This window comes from Belonocnema kinseyi, chromosome 2 (genome assembly GCF_010883055.1).
Source record: "Belonocnema kinseyi isolate 2016_QV_RU_SX_M_011 chromosome 2, B_treatae_v1, whole genome shotgun sequence".
Lineage (NCBI taxonomy): Eukaryota > Metazoa > Arthropoda > Insecta > Hymenoptera > Cynipidae > Belonocnema > Belonocnema kinseyi.
Window position 1 is genome coordinate 125,427,786 of NC_046658.1, and position 17,403 is coordinate 125,445,188.

The 17,403-nt window shown below is 25.3% G+C and overlaps 1 protein-coding gene across 2 annotated transcripts in view; it reads right to left on the reverse strand.

Moving 5' to 3' along the window:
- Positions 1 to 14,710, reverse strand: part of LOC117168332 — an 89,888-nt gene extending 75,178 nt beyond the window's left edge. For both annotated transcript variants that reach the window (XM_033353909.1, XM_033353910.1), the window contains exon 1: positions 14,323 to 14,710. The gene's annotated coding sequence lies outside the window, so the exon portion shown is untranslated. The remainder of the gene's footprint in view (positions 1 to 14,322) is intronic.
- Positions 14,711 to 17,403: the final 2,693 nt, after the last annotated feature.

Genomic DNA, 17,403 nt, shown 5'->3' on the forward strand with positions numbered 1-17,403 from the left:
GTAGCCTCAACCACTTTAATAGCAGCGGCATATATTACAAACTAAAATAGTTGGGCCTACTACTTTGTTAGTTGTCCCAACCAACTAGTTTTTTCAGTGTGGGTTCATTTTTTAGCGAAGTGAAGGAGAGGGATCTTTTTTCGCAGATAAAATTGAATCATTTATAATTTTGTCTCAACTATCTTCAACTTTCTAATTCTTATCGTTGTACAGTGATATTTGTACCATATCGGTTTTTTTAGCTTCAATAATCTTTTTCAAGCAGTAACTTGAAGAGGATACAGATCTTTATCAAAAACAGCAGTTCAAAAATTCTAGAAAATAAACGCATACACTACTAGAATCCACCAGAAGATATTTATTCATTAAACTAGTCTAAACAAAATGATTTTTTAGAATTATTTTCCTTAAAAAGTAATATCTTTTATTTTGCAATTATTAAGGAAAATTAGGCCATGTATAGAACCTTTTTTAAATTTATAATTATTCAATCGCTGGTAACTCGACTAGCAACCTTATGATATTACTGAACGTTTCTAATGCGGAATAGAGTTGTCCAGGAGTATTCTCCAATTATCCCAGTTTATCCGATTACGTTCACCCGTCTGGTCACTTGAAAGGAGAGTAAAGGATGGCTATAAACTTAAATCGCAATTTCTATACAAATTTGTAATGGATTATAATTAAATTGAATCAAATCTGAATTTGAAGAAATCTTAAACTGCTTTTACTAATTTATAATTTAAACCAGAATAGCTTTGTTAATGCTAATAATCAAATTCTTAATCTTGAAAATATCTAAATGTGTCCATTTTTATTATTTTAGATAAAAACTAGATCTTAATACAATGTGTTAAATACAAAAAATTATATTTCTTTCCGGTATAAAATGTATTATATATATTACAGGTTCACCATGCAAGGCTTTTTCCTTGTGGCATTATGACGGCATTTTTTTACTCTGATTACCGACAATGAGTTTAATAAAAATATACACAAAATTTTGCAAGATGTTCCGAATTAAAGTTTATAAAAGCGCTTACGCAAAAATCACAACATTAAATTTCAGGGTCGATAGAGTCTTCAAATTGATGTTGACCTAGTTACGTGGCATTCGCTTTTAATTCTTGAAAATAATTAAGTAAATTTAATGAATAATATTTTGTAATATAACTGGTAATATAAAAAGTGGCAATACCGTTTGTACTATAGAGTTGAGATTGTTTAAAATTGAAAGAATTTGCTAAATTTTGGTTTCATTTAAAAGTATTCGCAGTATCGAAAATTGCCTATAAGGGGGGGGGGGTGATTGAATAATCCCGAAAAATAAAAGTTCCGACACTGCAAAACTATATCATTGTTTGTTCTATTTATTTTTTATTACGTAACACTTCATATTACAGAGTCCATTAACTATAGAGACGAGGACTTAAACAATTCTTGAAATGTGGTATACACCTTTCATGAAATTTCGCGGAAATTCTGGAAATCTTTGAAATCATGTGAATTAAAAAAAAAAACGGAAATTCTATTGAATTGTTTAAATCATATAAAAATTCATTTGAATCCTTTAAATTTCATGAATATTGTAATAATCTCTTGAAATCCCTTTAAAATCATTGAGCTCCTTTTAAATGTCTCTAAACCTTTTCAAAAATTTAAATTTTCGATATCGCTTAGAATATTCACAAATGCCCTTATAATCCTTTAAAATCCGTAGATATCAATTAAAATCCCTAAAAAGGAATTAAAATCCTTAAATATCATTAAAATATTTCTTTAAACTCAAGAGACCCCTTGAAATCTTTGAAATCCCTTTACAATTCATTGAAGTCTTTAAAGTCCGCAGTAGGGATATTCCCAATTTTTTTTAAATTCCTTAGAATTTATTAAAGCCTTACAAAATCTTTTCAAAGCCATTGAAATTTCTTAAAATTCTTCACAATTCGTAAATCCTTTGAAATTCTGTGAAATCATTGAAACCTCTGTTAATCTCTTCGAATCCGTTAAAATCCAATAAAATCTTTCGAAGTCTTTTAAAATGTTATCAACTCTTCGTAATTTCATTAAATTTTCCTGACCATCTTCAAAATTCGTTAAAATATTTACATATCATATGAAATTATTTGAAATCCCGTAACTTATTATCTGATTAAAATCCCTTCTAAATCTCTCAAGACTTTTTTAAAATCTGAAAATTCTTAAAATCATTTAATATCTTTAAAATTCTATAAAAATCACTTATAATACATTAAAATTCCCTTAAAATATTTTGGCAGCAATTAGAAATCCTCAAATAATATTCAAAAATCCTTAAAAATTTGGTGAAATCATTTGTAATCTTACGAAATCCTCTTATATCTGTGGATATACCTTATAATCATTTGAAATGGCTTAACATCCCTGAAAATTCAATTATGTCTGTTTCAATCCCTTCGAATCTTCGAAATTCTATTAAAATCACCTGATATCCTTTAACTGTTGTCCAAATATTTTAGTATCGCATGAAAGCCTTTGAAATCCCGTAACTTAATTTTAATTCTTTTTAAATATCTCCTAAAAACTTAAAACGTCTAAACTGGCTAAGAATCTTTAAAATTCAATAAAAATCCCTTACACATATTAAAATCCATTACAATATTTTAATATCAATTAAAATTTCTGAAACTGACCGTAACTTCTTTATAATTTTCAAAAATCCTTTCAATCTTCTGAAATCCGTTGAAATCCCTTAAAGTCTTTAAAATCCTTCGAAATCGTTCGAATCCTAATGAAGTCTATCTAAATTACTTTAAACCATTGAAATTCATTAAAATGGTTCACTCTATTAAAATGGCTCTTAAAAACTGAAAATCCTTAAATTGCGTATAATAAAATATTTTAAAACCTATTAAAATTTTTCAAAGCCCCTTAAAATACTTTATTATATTGGAAAATCCTTGAAAATTGCATTAAATCTTATAGAATCCTCTAATAAGCATAAAAGTACTTGAGAATCTTTAAAATTCCTTAAAATCCGTGAAAATGTTATGAAATCTCTGTAAATTCCTTTAAATCTTTGAGACTCCAATTATTTTCCATGATATATTTCAAAATTTGCAAACATATCTCGATATCATATGAAATACTTTTAAATTTTTCATACCCCCAAAACTTATTATTAAATCTTTTAAAATTCCTTAAAATTACTTGAAATAAAATATTTCTGAACCCATTAAAATCCTTCAAAATCACTTCAAATCCTTTATAATATTCGAAAAGCCTTTAAAATTTCAGTAAATCTTTTGATATCTTATGAAATCCTATGATAATCCTGGATATACTCTGAAATCTTTTGAAATTTCTTTAAATTCCTTCGAATCTTCGAAATCCCATTAAAATTCCTTAATATCCTTCAAAAATCGTGAAAATATTTCAATATTATATGAAATCCTTTAAAATCCTTTGAAAATCCGAAAGTTATTTTAAAATCACTCTAAAAACTGAATATCCTGAAAATCACCCAAAAATAAAATATTTTAAGACCTATTAAAAATGTCCAAAGTCAGTGGGAATCCTTCAATATATTTAAAAATCTTGTAAAATTTCGGTAAATATTTTTAAATCCTCTATTATTTGTGGATATGTTTTGGAATCTTTTGAAAACTGCTAAATCCTCTAGATATATAAAAAATCGTTGCAATCCCTTAAAATTTTCTGAAATCCTTCGAATCTTTTTAAATCTTATGCCATTATGTATAATCATTTTAAATCTTAAAAATTGAATTAAAATCTCCTGCTATCTTTAAAAATGCGCGAAAAAATCTCGGTATCACATGAAATCCAGTGACTTACTTCAAAGTATTTTGAAATCTCTTAAAATCTCCTGAAACCCCTTAAAATCTGCAAAAATCCTTCAGCGCCTCTTGAAATCCTTTGAAAATCAGTAAAATCTCTGGAAATCTGTTAATTTAAAAATCTTTCACATCTCTTGTAATTATTATAATTATTGTAATCATTATATTAACAAGAGGGATCAATTTTCAACCAAGAACTTTTCTAACAAAATAAGAATTTTAAATCCAGAAGATCAATTTTTCAACAAAATAATTAAATTACTGAAAAATACATGATTTAAAAAAAAAATCGTTAAATTTTTTACTTGAAATGATCAATCTTCAACCTAATAGTTGAATTTCCAAGCCACGAAGACGAATTTTGGAGAAGGAAGTTAAATTTCCAAACAAAAAGGACGAATTCTTCATCCAACAAATGAATAATTAACGAAACAGATCAATTTTTAGCCGAAAAAAGAGTATTTTTCAAACAAAAATGTAATAATTAATATTTCATCAAAACATATTTTGATTTTCAATTAAAGAACAGTTGAATTTCAAAGTTGGAATGATCAATTTGCAATTAAAAATTGTAAATGCTAAAGATGCGGTTAAAAAATGGATTGATAAAAAAAACCCAACAAAAAGGACGAATATAATACAAAATATACACATTTTTAACCAAACAGTTAAATTGTCAGAATACAAAATTAATTTTCAAACGAAAATGAAAACGAATTTTCCACAAAATAGTTGAATTTTATATCATTATAATTATTTTGTATCATAGAAGTTAAATTTCCAACGAATAAGTGATTTTTAACCACTAAGTTGAATCTTAAACTAAAAACTATTATTTTTTATCATAACTTGAATTAATAAAATTGCAGTTAAAAAGTTATTGTTAACAGAATGAATGAATTTTTAGCAAAGTAGTTCAACTTTCAAGCAAGTAGTTGAATTTTAAACGTAAATATATGAGATTCCGAAAAAAATTTAATAGTGGACTTTTTATATAAAAGCTATCAAGAATGAGCCAAAAATAGATTATTTAAATTTTAAAAGTAATTTCAAGCTTAATAAATGAATTAATTAATTTAATTGATTTTCAACTAAAAGAATAAATTTAGATCAATATTCAATAGAATTTATTTTCAAGTAAAAAAATAAATATAAAATAACATAGTTAAAACTTCAATAAGATGAATTTTAATACAAAGTTTAATATTTTAAATCTCATCTAAAAACGATAAGCTTTTAGCAAAAAATGGCTAAGTTAAATTTTCGGTTACTAGACATTATTTTCAATTGAAAAAGACTGATTAAAAAAAATTATTCATTATTCAAATGGTTGATGTTTCAAACAATAATTTCAATTAATAAAATTGAATTTCAAGAAGCAAAAAAATTATCAAAACAATAGTTATATCTTCAACAAAATGAATTTTCAATAAAAAATTTAATATTTCGATATACAATTGAAAACGACAAATATTTAGCCAAAGATAAATTAGTTAGTTTTTCAGTCAATAAAATTAATTTTCTACTGCATAAACGAATTTGTAAGAAAATAGTTAAATCTTCAACCAAAACAGTACATTTTTAAATTAAAATTTGCTGTTAATAAAATTAATTTTCAACTCACATAGACGAATTTACAAAAAAAGTTAAATCTGCAACGAAATAGTAGAATTTTTAACCATGGGAAATAAATTATCCACAAAAAAAATAATAGAAGACTTCAATTAAAAAGACTTAACTTTCGGCAAAAAAAAGTTGGATTTTCTTAACTTCTTTGTTAAAAATTTATTTTTTCGATTGAGAAGTCATAATTTTGGTAAAAAATTACTCTCTGGTGGAAAGTGAAACTATTTTTTGGAAATTCACTTTTTGTGGCAGACCATTCTTTTATTTGGTTAAACATTTACCTACTTTGTTAAAAATTCATTTTCACAAAGTAATTAATTAAATTAAGCCATTTCGTAGAAAATTCATCTCTTTTGGAAATTTTTTACCGTTATTGGTAAAAAAATGCAATTGACTGAAAATTATCATTCTTTGGTTCAAGATTAAATTATTTACTGAAAATTTATCTTTTCAGATAAATTCAACTGTTTCTGAATTAAAATTAAAATTATTTTTGGTTAAAATCTAAAATATGTAGGGGGCACCTCCCTACAGTGGATATTAAATAAATAAGAACACAAATCCAAGAAAATTAAATTCATGTTAATTTATGATCACGGAAAGTGTCTTAAATATTAATTAAATAAAATTTATTATTTTACATATGTTAACATTTTTAATTAATTGTTATATACTGTATGTTGCATTATCCACTGTAGGGAGGTTTCCCTCATTATATTTTGTGTTAAGAATTCATCTTTTTGGTTGTAAATAAAACTTTTTGGTTAAAAATAAATGTTGTTGTTGAGAGTTTAATTTTATAAATCGGAAATCTTCCAGAAAAAAATTGAACTTTCGCAAGAATATGAAAAAAATAGTTTTAAAAGAATATTAAAAAAGATTTTGTAAAAAAAGGGAAAAATAGTAATTCTTTAAAAAAGGGTGGAAGAGGAGAACAGGGGAAAGGGCGTGAAGTAACTGCTTTAGATGCTTTACTTGTAAAATAAATGCACTAATTTTCATTTTTCTAAAGTTTAAAAAGATGTTATTCACATTTATACTTTACATGTGTGATGTCATAATTTGCGTTAGCCCCCTTCCCTCTAACGTCACTAGTCGTCAAAAAACCTAGTTTAAAAAAATATAATGTTTTTCAATAAAAAATCTTACAATAGTAAAACAATAACGGTATTCTTTATTGTTCTAATGGAGAACGGTATAATTTGTAAGGACATTGGCATATAGAATTTGTAATCCAAGAGTATGACGCAAATGCAATGTCGAATTACTAATAGTTTAATGTCCTGGCTCTCTTTGTTGGATTTGACATGTAGAAATATGAACGCCAATGAACCTGCCTGCTTCATCCTGAACACAATATAACGTAAAATTCAACAATTACTTCCGCCGAGTATGCATTACGTGACCTTTTCAATACGCACATTACCGTGTATGAAGAAAAAATACTTTACTTAATATAGCTTTAAAAAAAGTACACAGTTTGTAAATATTATACAGGAATTTAACACTGACAAAAGGTTGATACAACCGAAATCGACTTTTTGTTTTTAATAACAATATTTTACAAGCAGACTACATCAAACAGACCATCAGAAATATTTTGGCTTCACCAAAAAAAAAAATGTTAGTGAAAATTTCTTACAATAACACTATATATTTTTGGATAAAAATGTTTAGAACCATTTTTTTGTATTTGCTATTTAGCTAAGAATATAATTTTTTCTATGCAAATGCAACTATTTTGTGAAGGCATCTATTATGGCAGAAATTCAGATACTTGGTGGAAATTTGAACTACTGTGTTCAAAGTTTCTTTTTCTTTAGTTCTAGATTCATCTCCGTGGTTTAAAATTTAACTATTTCATTAAAAAAATTAATCTTCAGGGTTAAAAATATCATCTTTTGGGTATTACTCATTTGTTGATAATTCATTTTGTTTAGATTGATTATTTTAGTTGAAAAATCATCTAATTTGTTCAAAAATAGTTTTCTTTACCTGAGAATTAATTTCGTTAACTAAAACTGTAACTATTTAATTTTTTGTTGAAAATTGAATTTTTTATTTCAAATTGTTCTTTTTTAGTCTAAAATACATCTATTTTGTCAAAAATTGGTCGAAAATTAATCTTCTTGGTTGAAAATTCATCCATTCTTATTAAAAATGCAACTGTTTGTATCTGGTTTGATTGAGGATTCAACAAACTGTCAGAAAATTAAACTGCTCGGTTGAAAACGACCTTTTTTGTTAAAATATATACTATTTAAAAAAAATTTAACTTTTTGGTCAAAATTCTTTTTAAAGGTTCATCATTTTAGTTGAAAATTTAACACTTTTGATAAAAAATTGTTGTTTTTTTATGAAAATTGATATTCTAATTGAAATTTTTTACCTTTTTTATTTAAAATTAATATTTTTGAGTTGAAAATTCATATGTTTTGTGACAAATTCGTATTTTTTAGCCAAAAATGAATATTCTTGGTTAAAAATTCATCCTTTCTGATTAAAAATGCAACTCTTTGGTTATTAATTATTCTGGTTTGGTTGAGGATTCAACAACTTGGTAGAAAATTAAACTGTTTAGTCGAAAATGTTCTTTTTTGTTGAAAATTAAACTAGTTTAATGCGAATTTAACTGTTTTGTTGAAAAATAATATTTTTGTTTCAAAAATTCAACCATTTTAAAGATAAGACGTCGTTTTGGCTTCAAAATTGAACATTTTTATTGAAAATTAATGTATTTTGTTTAAATCTCTTGTTTTAGGGTTGAACGTTAATCTACTTGCTGAAAAGTTTATATTTTTTGTTGCAAATTTTACTATTTATGTTGAAAATTAAAATAGTCAAAATGTATTTTTTTAAGATTCACCTCCTTGGTTGACAATTTACCTATTCTATTTTTAGAAGATTAATCTTCCGAGTTAAATGTTAAACTCTGCCATTGCAAATTTATTTTTGTTCTTAAAGATTCACAATTTTAGTGGGAAATTTATCTCTTTTGGTTTAAGATGCTCTACTGCTTGGTTGTCAATTAGTCTGGTTTGGTTAAAAACCCGTATTTTGTGGCAGAACATTATCCTTCTTACTAAAAAATTCATCTTTATCGTTAAAAATTTTAATTTTTTATTTCAAAATTATATTTTTAAGATGAAAACTTAACTACTTATTAGAAAATTAAATTACTTTGTTAAAAATACATATTTTTTAAGTTTTGCCTCCTTGGAAGAAAATGTAATTATTCCATTTTTGGAAAATTAATCTTCTGGGTCAAAAAATCATCTTTGGGATTGAACTCTTTTGTTGAAAATTCGTTTTTTAAGTGTCATCATTTTAGTTGAAAATTTTTCCCTTTTGTTAAAAATGTACTATTTGTTTAAAACTCGATTTTTTGTTTAAAATTCGTGTTTTATTATAAGAATTAATTTCTGTAAAGGTGCATAATTTTTTTATAAGCTTTATCTCCTATGTTCAAAATTGAAATATGAAAGTTGAAAGTTCTTTTCTTCTCGGTTGAAAATTATTTTTTATAATTTAAATCATAACCATTACATCTTTATTGAAAATGTATCTTTTTAAATATAAAATGTAACTATTTGTTCGAAAATATGTTTGTGTAGCTGGAAATTTAACTGTTTGTTTAAAACTTCATCTATTTTTTTTTTTAAATTCAACTACTTTCTTTAAAAATGGTTTTTTGTGTTTGACAATTTAACATTTTTGTTAAATCGTCTTTTTGAATAAAAAAATTCTCTTTTTTCATAGAGAGCTGAACCTTCTCCTTAAAAATTCGATTTTTTTCTTGGAAATTAAACTATTTAGTTTTGAATGCAACTGTTAGGTTGATACTAAATTTTTTCAAATTCAATTATTTGTTTAAAAAGTCATCTCTATAGGTTGAAAATTCTAGATTGTAGGTTAAAAATTCAAACATATGATTTAAAATTTATGTATTTTATTGAAACTGTAGTTTTTTCGTTCGAAAATTAATCATGTTTATTGAAAATTCAATATATATTTCCAATTGAAATGTTATGACTTTGAAGTGTTTGATATACCATTTAATATGGTATTTAAATTAATTGTATTTGGAAAAATTTATTCCCCTATTATTAATCTATTTTCTTGTAAAGCCGCCCTCTTTTCTATGTTTTGACAAAATTTTGGGATACTTCAAGATTTGGGTCAATACAAACAAAAAATTTGTTTAACCATACAATATGGTTATTATATTAATGCAAAATATTTGCTAGACGCAACTAATTCTCTTGTTATTTTCAACAAAATCTATTGTTAGATGGACTATTTAGTTGATTAAAAAAAATGTAGGTAGGTCAATCAAATATTTTTTTGAATTAATCAAAATTTATTAGATTTTATCAAAGTCTTATGCATAGGAGAGATCACCTGACAATAGATAATGAACCTACAGTAGATAATCATTAAATTAAAATACTAATGTATGTAAATTAATAAATATAATTTAAATAATAGTTAGGACTATGAATTCATTAAAAACTCATAAAATAATTTCTAAAATAGTGAAATAAAAGTTATCCATGAAAAGGTGATAAAAACTCAAAAAGGTATATTACTAGATATCTGCAATTCTCTTTGTAGAACGTAAATTGATTCCGCGATTTACGCAACCTTCTGTTCTATGCAAGAGATTGGATTACATTCAGGTTAATGACTACACCACATAGGAAAAATTGTATAAATGTTGGTAGCAAATTAAATGTTTGTTGAACAAACTGTAGAGGAATTCTTTGATTTTGTCACTTGAAAAACGAAACGTTTCAACTGAACGTGATGAACTTGCATATGATGTGAATTAATTATTATTTTGTCACATCATTAATGATCTACGAACTCGGAATATCAAATTATAATCATGATGTCCTTTGATTAGTTGCATTATTCACTCCTTATCAATACAAGAATAAATAATCAATTGAAATTTATATCTATAAATTAAAATAAACTTTTTATGTTTTAACAACTTCACTTCAAGGTTTAGAAAGAGTTATTGTTTGCTTAAAAAGAGATTAAAGCGACGATTAAAAAATACACTGATTTAAACAGTAATTTATTGAAAATAAAATTTTTTTTTTTTAACTATTCACTAAAAATATCTAAATGATTGAAGTATTTTTCAACTTTTTAGGCTCGACACAATATATTAATTAATGATCCTATATTCAAATAAAATATTTTTCTTGTCACGGATTTGACAAGCTTTTTCTAATTTGTTTACTGTTTCTGAAACAATTCTCTTGATTCAGTATAAAATTTAATGTGAAATCTCTTGAATTTAGCAATATATTATTTCATTCTATTTTTTAAAATTTTAATAGGAGAAACAAGATCTACATAAGGCGCTTAGAAGTTTTCACTTTGCCAGAGATCTATATAAAATATTTTAAATATTTTCCTTGACGATCAATATTTTTTTTAGAAAAATGTATCAAATGTATAATTATCATTCTTGTTGGAGTTAATAATAGAGAAACATTTAAAAGTTTATTCTTTCAAATTATTTTTATCTTTAGATAGATGACATTCTTGCTTGTTTTTTGATAGGTATTATTTTTAATTGGCCCAAGTAAAATAATTGCAAGGAAAAAATTTTTTTTATTGTATCATACTGCCAATTTAAAATATATTCTTCATAATTATCTTTATCTTTATTCTTTGTTTATATCTTTTTCAAGGTCTGTAACTCATGGAATAATTATTAACTGAATTTTTATTACAAAATAAAATTTTCAAAAAAGAATCTGAAAGTTTGAGGCAATTTTTTAAAGTCTAGATTTTGTTTGAAATATCATGATTAACTTGCGTTTATCAATAAGATATTAAGAAATTTTAAAAGTTATTAAAAAAAATTCTTCTTAAAAACAGATTTAAATTATTTTAAAGCTGAAAAATTTCAGAAAATGTATAAAATATATTTTGTAATTTCTTCTAAACTTGTACGAGTCCTAAATATCTTTAAAGCTTTTTCGAAAAGTGTTGAATTTTAAAAAAACGATTTGAATTTTCTCAAAGAAGCTAGGATAATTATATTTAGATAACCTTAAAAAACTATTTTTTAAGAATGGCATTTTTCGTTGAGAGTTGATCTTTTTCAAATTGAACTGCTTGGTTACAAGTTGATCTTCTTTGTTCAAAATTAATTTTTGTTGTTGTTGAAGAACCATCATTTTTTAAATTATTTGTTATTCTTATTGGTACAAAATGATGGAAAAATAATTAATTTTAATTTAAATTTATGAACACGTGCAGGGTCTTGAATATGAATAAAATAAAGTAAATTATTTTACATATATTAGTATTTTTAATTAATTATTATTCCCGGTATATTGCATTATCCAAAATTTTCAGAATTAGCCAGAAAATCTAAAATATTTTGAGTAAACAGATTAAAAATATTTTTAAACTGAAATATTTTAGAAAATTTATAAAATGTTTTATAATTTTGTCTACATTTCTACAGGTCCTAAATATCTTAGAAACTAACTCGAATTTTTCTAAAATTATCTCAACAAAGGTATGATAATTAAATTGATATAACCTTTAAAAAAATTTTTCCATAACTAGGTATTCAAAATAATTGCAAAATGTAACTATTTTGGTGGAAATTTGCCTTTTTTAGATAAAATATTTCCTTTCTAATTAAAAATTTAATTACTTGATTAAAAGTTCAACTGAGTGGTTAAAATTTTTTTTATTGATTATTCATCATTTTACTTGAAAATTAATCTTTTTTGTGGAGAATGCAAACATTTTTTTGAAAATTTGCCATTTTTGGTAAACAATTATTCTATTTAGTTAAAACTTCACCTACTTGGTTCAAATTTAAACTCCTCTGTTCAAAATCTATTTTGTTTGTTTGAAGATTTATAATTTTAGTAAATAATCTAGCTTTTTGGTTGAAAATGTATGTATTTTGTTGGAAATTTATACTTGTCATAAAAAATTAATGTTCTTGTTAAAAAATTAATTCTATCTGTTTGATATAAAATTCAAATGTTTGTTTGAAAATTAGCTTTTTTTTGAAAAACAATTTCTTTAGATTAAAAAATTAAACTCTCCTGTATAAAATTCATCTGTTTTGGAAAAAATTTCATCCTTATTTGCTCAAAATGCAACTCCGTGAAAACCATTTTTCTTAGAGGATTCATGTATTTTGTTGAATTTTTTTTTATGAATTTAACTTCTTTTGAATTAAAATTAATATTGTTTTAGGTTGAAATGTCAATAATGTATTATATATTTTGTTGAAATTTCATATTTTTTAGTTAAAAATACAACTACTCAGTTGAAAATGAACTTTTTTGTTAAAATCTGAAAAAAAGTTTCCTACTGGACCTGAGATTTAACCAAATATTTGGTACAGAATCTAAAAATAGAAATGCAAGGCTAATTTAAATTTTAAATTTAAATTTAAAATTGTAATATACAAAAAAATTTGCTTAGACTCTCCTGGAGGCTCTTCAAGCAATCTTTACCTATTTTCAGTCCTTCAAACTTTCTTTTGAGAAAATTTAATCGACAATCATGACTCGAATAATGAAACCAACTACTAAATCAATCAGTATACCTAACTCAGTCAATTCTGAAGGTTTTTTAGTTGCAATGCACTTCAGATTACATTTACTTGATCCTCGAGTACATAAACCAGAGGATTAAAATACTCTTTTTCAATCGAAGAGAAAGGAGAAGGTACATTTTCAATTTTCGTCTAAGATTTATAATGCACATAAATTATGTGATGAAATTGATTAAGGAAAATTGTGCAGCATGTTTAATCCTTTCACAACATGAAGAAGAACGAGATTATGAAAGAATTTCAAGGCATTCTTATATAAGAAGTGACTTTTTTAAATCTTTAATTTGCAAATCTTGTTCCAAAATAGAATTACACGGAGTTAAAGATAAATAAAAGATTGAGCATGCATAAATATTCAACAATCTCAAGCGTCCGATAACTATTTCTTCGTTAAAAAAGCAATTTGAGGTTTAAAACAAAAAACTTTAAATTCTCAATGTTTAGTCTTTATAAGAACGATTGTGTATCGGAAGGGAAAATTTGCTGTAATCGACGGAAGACTCCAGCATAGTTGTTTAAAAAACCAAACTTCTTTTTTTATTCACTGATAAAAAACCATGACAAACGAAAGAACGGAAATATTTTCCTCGAATTTAATCTATTAATTAAATATTAATTATCATAGATAATTATTATTTTTCCGATATTATTTTTTCTTCTGTTAATTTCGAACTTGATAACTGACAGATACTACCATTGGACCACAACTCAGTGTTGACATTCAAGACAATATCCCATTCTTATCGAAAGATTTACTTTTTTTTAACTACGATAGGATCGTAAATGTGCTTAAGAGACCTATAAAATGTGAAACAGAAATGTGAACAGAAAGGCTAAGTACTTTTCATTATCTTCATTCATAAATTATTGAAAAATAATGTTTTCTTCAAATAATTATTACCATTTTTCTTACTGAATGATAATATTTTAGGATGGTTCATTAAATTTAGGTAATTACATTTGATGTGAGGAATCAATTTTTAATTTACAAAAATTAATTTCTGTGTGATAAGGAATCTTAGAACTTTCACTTTGACTCTAGTAATGAAGATTTGCAATTTAGAGTTTAACACCTTTTTATCCAGTTGTTAAATTCGTATCGGTAGATCTGAATAAATTTAAATACTTATTATAATGAATTCTAAAAATGAAATATCGAAGTTCGTCTACTTATCAGAACAAATTTTACATATTGACCCAAATTTTTTTAAATCTCACAAAAACAAATTTAAAATACAAAACAAATCTTACCTCTAAGACGAAATAAGATGCAATATACAAAAAACAAAGCTTTCGATCACAATTTTTCATAAAATTTCAGCACTTTTTCACTTTTAATATCTCTAGTACTTCACTCATAATCTTGAGACAATACAAGTCTATTTCAAAAATTGATTTGCAGTAGTATTTTCCTCGCAAAGCCACTTGACATAAAAATAAAAATATTTACAAATAGCCTAGACTCAAATTTGCATAAATATGTAATTTTCCAGATCGAGATATCGACAGTAAAAATAAAATTAAAAGAGATGTTTAAATTTTCCCCACGTGTTTATAGATTTTTTTTGGGGGACCGTCGCGAGCGACAAATCGCGGTGAATGGGGACCCAAAATCGGCACTAGAATCAAAAGGGGTCCGTGCAGCGCGATGTCAAACGCGCAACTGGTCTGTACCGATTGTAACGAGTTGGTCGGCACGAAAACTCATTTTCTAATAAGCCAGAACAGATACCCACGCGCGACGAACCGGCACGACAGGAGATCACTTGCTCTGAAAAAAATGCAATTTGGGTTGGCACAATTACCTCACTAATCCTGATCACTGTTGTTACTTCATAGCTTCCATAAGATCGGATTAGCGATTTTTCACACACAATAGTGACTTATTTTCATCGCTTGCTTTTATTCCTGTTGTCATCTGTAAACTACGTTACAAATTTTGGGATATTTTTAGCCCCCCCTTCCCTCATTGATAACTGTAGCCCCCCCCCCCCTCCAACTCAACCTGAAAGTAATGAAACCGATGACTCTACATTAGGGTTGTCCAAAAATTTCTTTTTCGAATTTTTATGGAGACAAGCTGGAAAATTTTTATCAAGAATCCTTAATATTATCTAAAGTGAGTCGAAATTTAACATTCTTGCTTATAATCAGCAACAGAATACGAATAAAATATAACTTTATAAGTATCAACACCATCAATCTGTTTTATAGGGTCCGAAAAAAGACCCTATAATCAAAAAAATGGGTTTCACGAGTTTTTGGCGCAATTATGAATTTTTTGTGGTTTTCTTCATGCAAATTGTTTCTGGCACATAAAGACCATATTGTACTGACAATTAGATGTTTACATAATTTCTTTAAAAATTTTATTATTGGTTTTAGGAATTTTCTTCTAGAATCGAGTTAGAAACTTGTGGTTTTTGCAAGAATTTTCCACCTGCTGTCCAATTTTTAATTAGAAGGAGGTGATAGTTCATCAATGTTAACAAGAACGAATGATTAAATCATTTATTATTATTGTTAATAATATTCTCTTAAAATAATCCTAAGAAATTGCAGTTTAAAAAAATAACTTAAGTCCAATTTTCTATTAAAATAAGTTAAATAATTAATTATAGTCAAGAAAATTAATTGTTTAAGCAATTTATTATTATTATATTCCATTTAAATAATGCTAAAAAGATGTGGTTTTTTCTGAAATTTCTGGCTTTTTGTCCAATTTTCAATTGGAGTAAAGTAATAATTAATTCAAGTTAAGAAAAATAATTTTTTAAACAATTTATTATTATTAATATTCTCTTGGCCTAATTGGTAGAATGTTACGGTTTTTTCTAAAATTTTCAACTGTTTGTCTATTTTTCATTAGTCGTAACTCAATAATTAATTAGATTTAGCAGAAATAATTGTTTAAACAAATTTTTATGTTTATGATTATTTTCATCGCGGTTTTTTCGGCAATTTTTATCTTTCTACAATTTCACTTAGTAAGGTAATAATTAATAAGAGTTAACAAAAAAATTGCTCAAACAATTTAATATTGTTTATAACTGTCTTTTCTTAGATAAGTGCTAGCAATTGTAGTTTGTTGTAAAATATTGAACTTTGTTTTACTTTTTTAGTTATGAACAAATAGTAATTCAACCTCGACAAAAATGATATTTCCAATAGTATTGTTGTTTTAGATGAATAACGTTTGCTATTTTCTCATTGTTTAAAAAAAATGTTAATCTTAACAAAAAACCTATCTTAAACAAGAGACAAAAACAGCCAATGGAATAATTAGGAGTAGGTGGAAGGACAAGGTATTTAAATGACTTGTAAAAGTTTTGTTTTGAATTACAATATAGAGTTTATTGCAAAGCGTAAAAAAAATTGGAATTGCAAATATTTCAATGGGGGGGGGGGGCTTGATATGATGGGAGGGCTGATTCCAGATTTTTCTTTTAATGTTTGCAATAAACTTTTTGTTGTAATTAAAAACCGAACTTTTACTAGTCATTTAAAGAACAAGTCCTTCCACCTACTACTAATTATTTCATTCTTTTTTTCCCTTGTTTAAGATAGGTTTTTTGTTTAAATTAATTTTGTTCAAACAATGGGAAAAGAACGAACATAATTTACTTAAAACAACAATACTATTTGAAATATAATTTTTTGTGGCTGACTTATTATTTATTGATTACAAAAAAGGCAAAGAAAAGTTAAATATTTGAGAAATAACAGCAACTTTCTAGCACTTATCTAAGAAAAGATAGATAAAAACAATATTAAATTGGTTAAAAAATTGTTGTGTTAACATTAATTAATTACTACCTCACTAATTGAAAAATGGACAAAAAAGTCAAAATTGCCGAAAAAGACGCAACTATCCGGCCTTGACATAAATGATGATAGCCATAAACAACAATAATTGGTGTAAACAATTATTTTTGCTAAATATAATTGGTTATTAAGTCACGACTAATGAAAAATAGACAAACAGTTGAAAATTTCATAAAAAACCGCAACATTCTACCAACTAAACAAAGAGAATATTATTGGCAATGATAATAAATTGTTCAGACAATTATTTTTGTTAACTTGAATTAATCATTACTTCACTCTAATTGAAAATTGGACCAAAAGCCAGAAATTCTATAAGAAACTGAACCTTTTTAGCATTATTTAAATGTAATATTAATAATAATTAATTTTTTAAACAATCACTTTTGTTAACAATGATAAACTAGCATTTACCTGTAAATTAAAATTGGACAATAAGTGAAATTTAAAAAAAAACCGTGACTTTATAACTCTATTCTACGAGAAAATTGCTAAAAACAATAATAA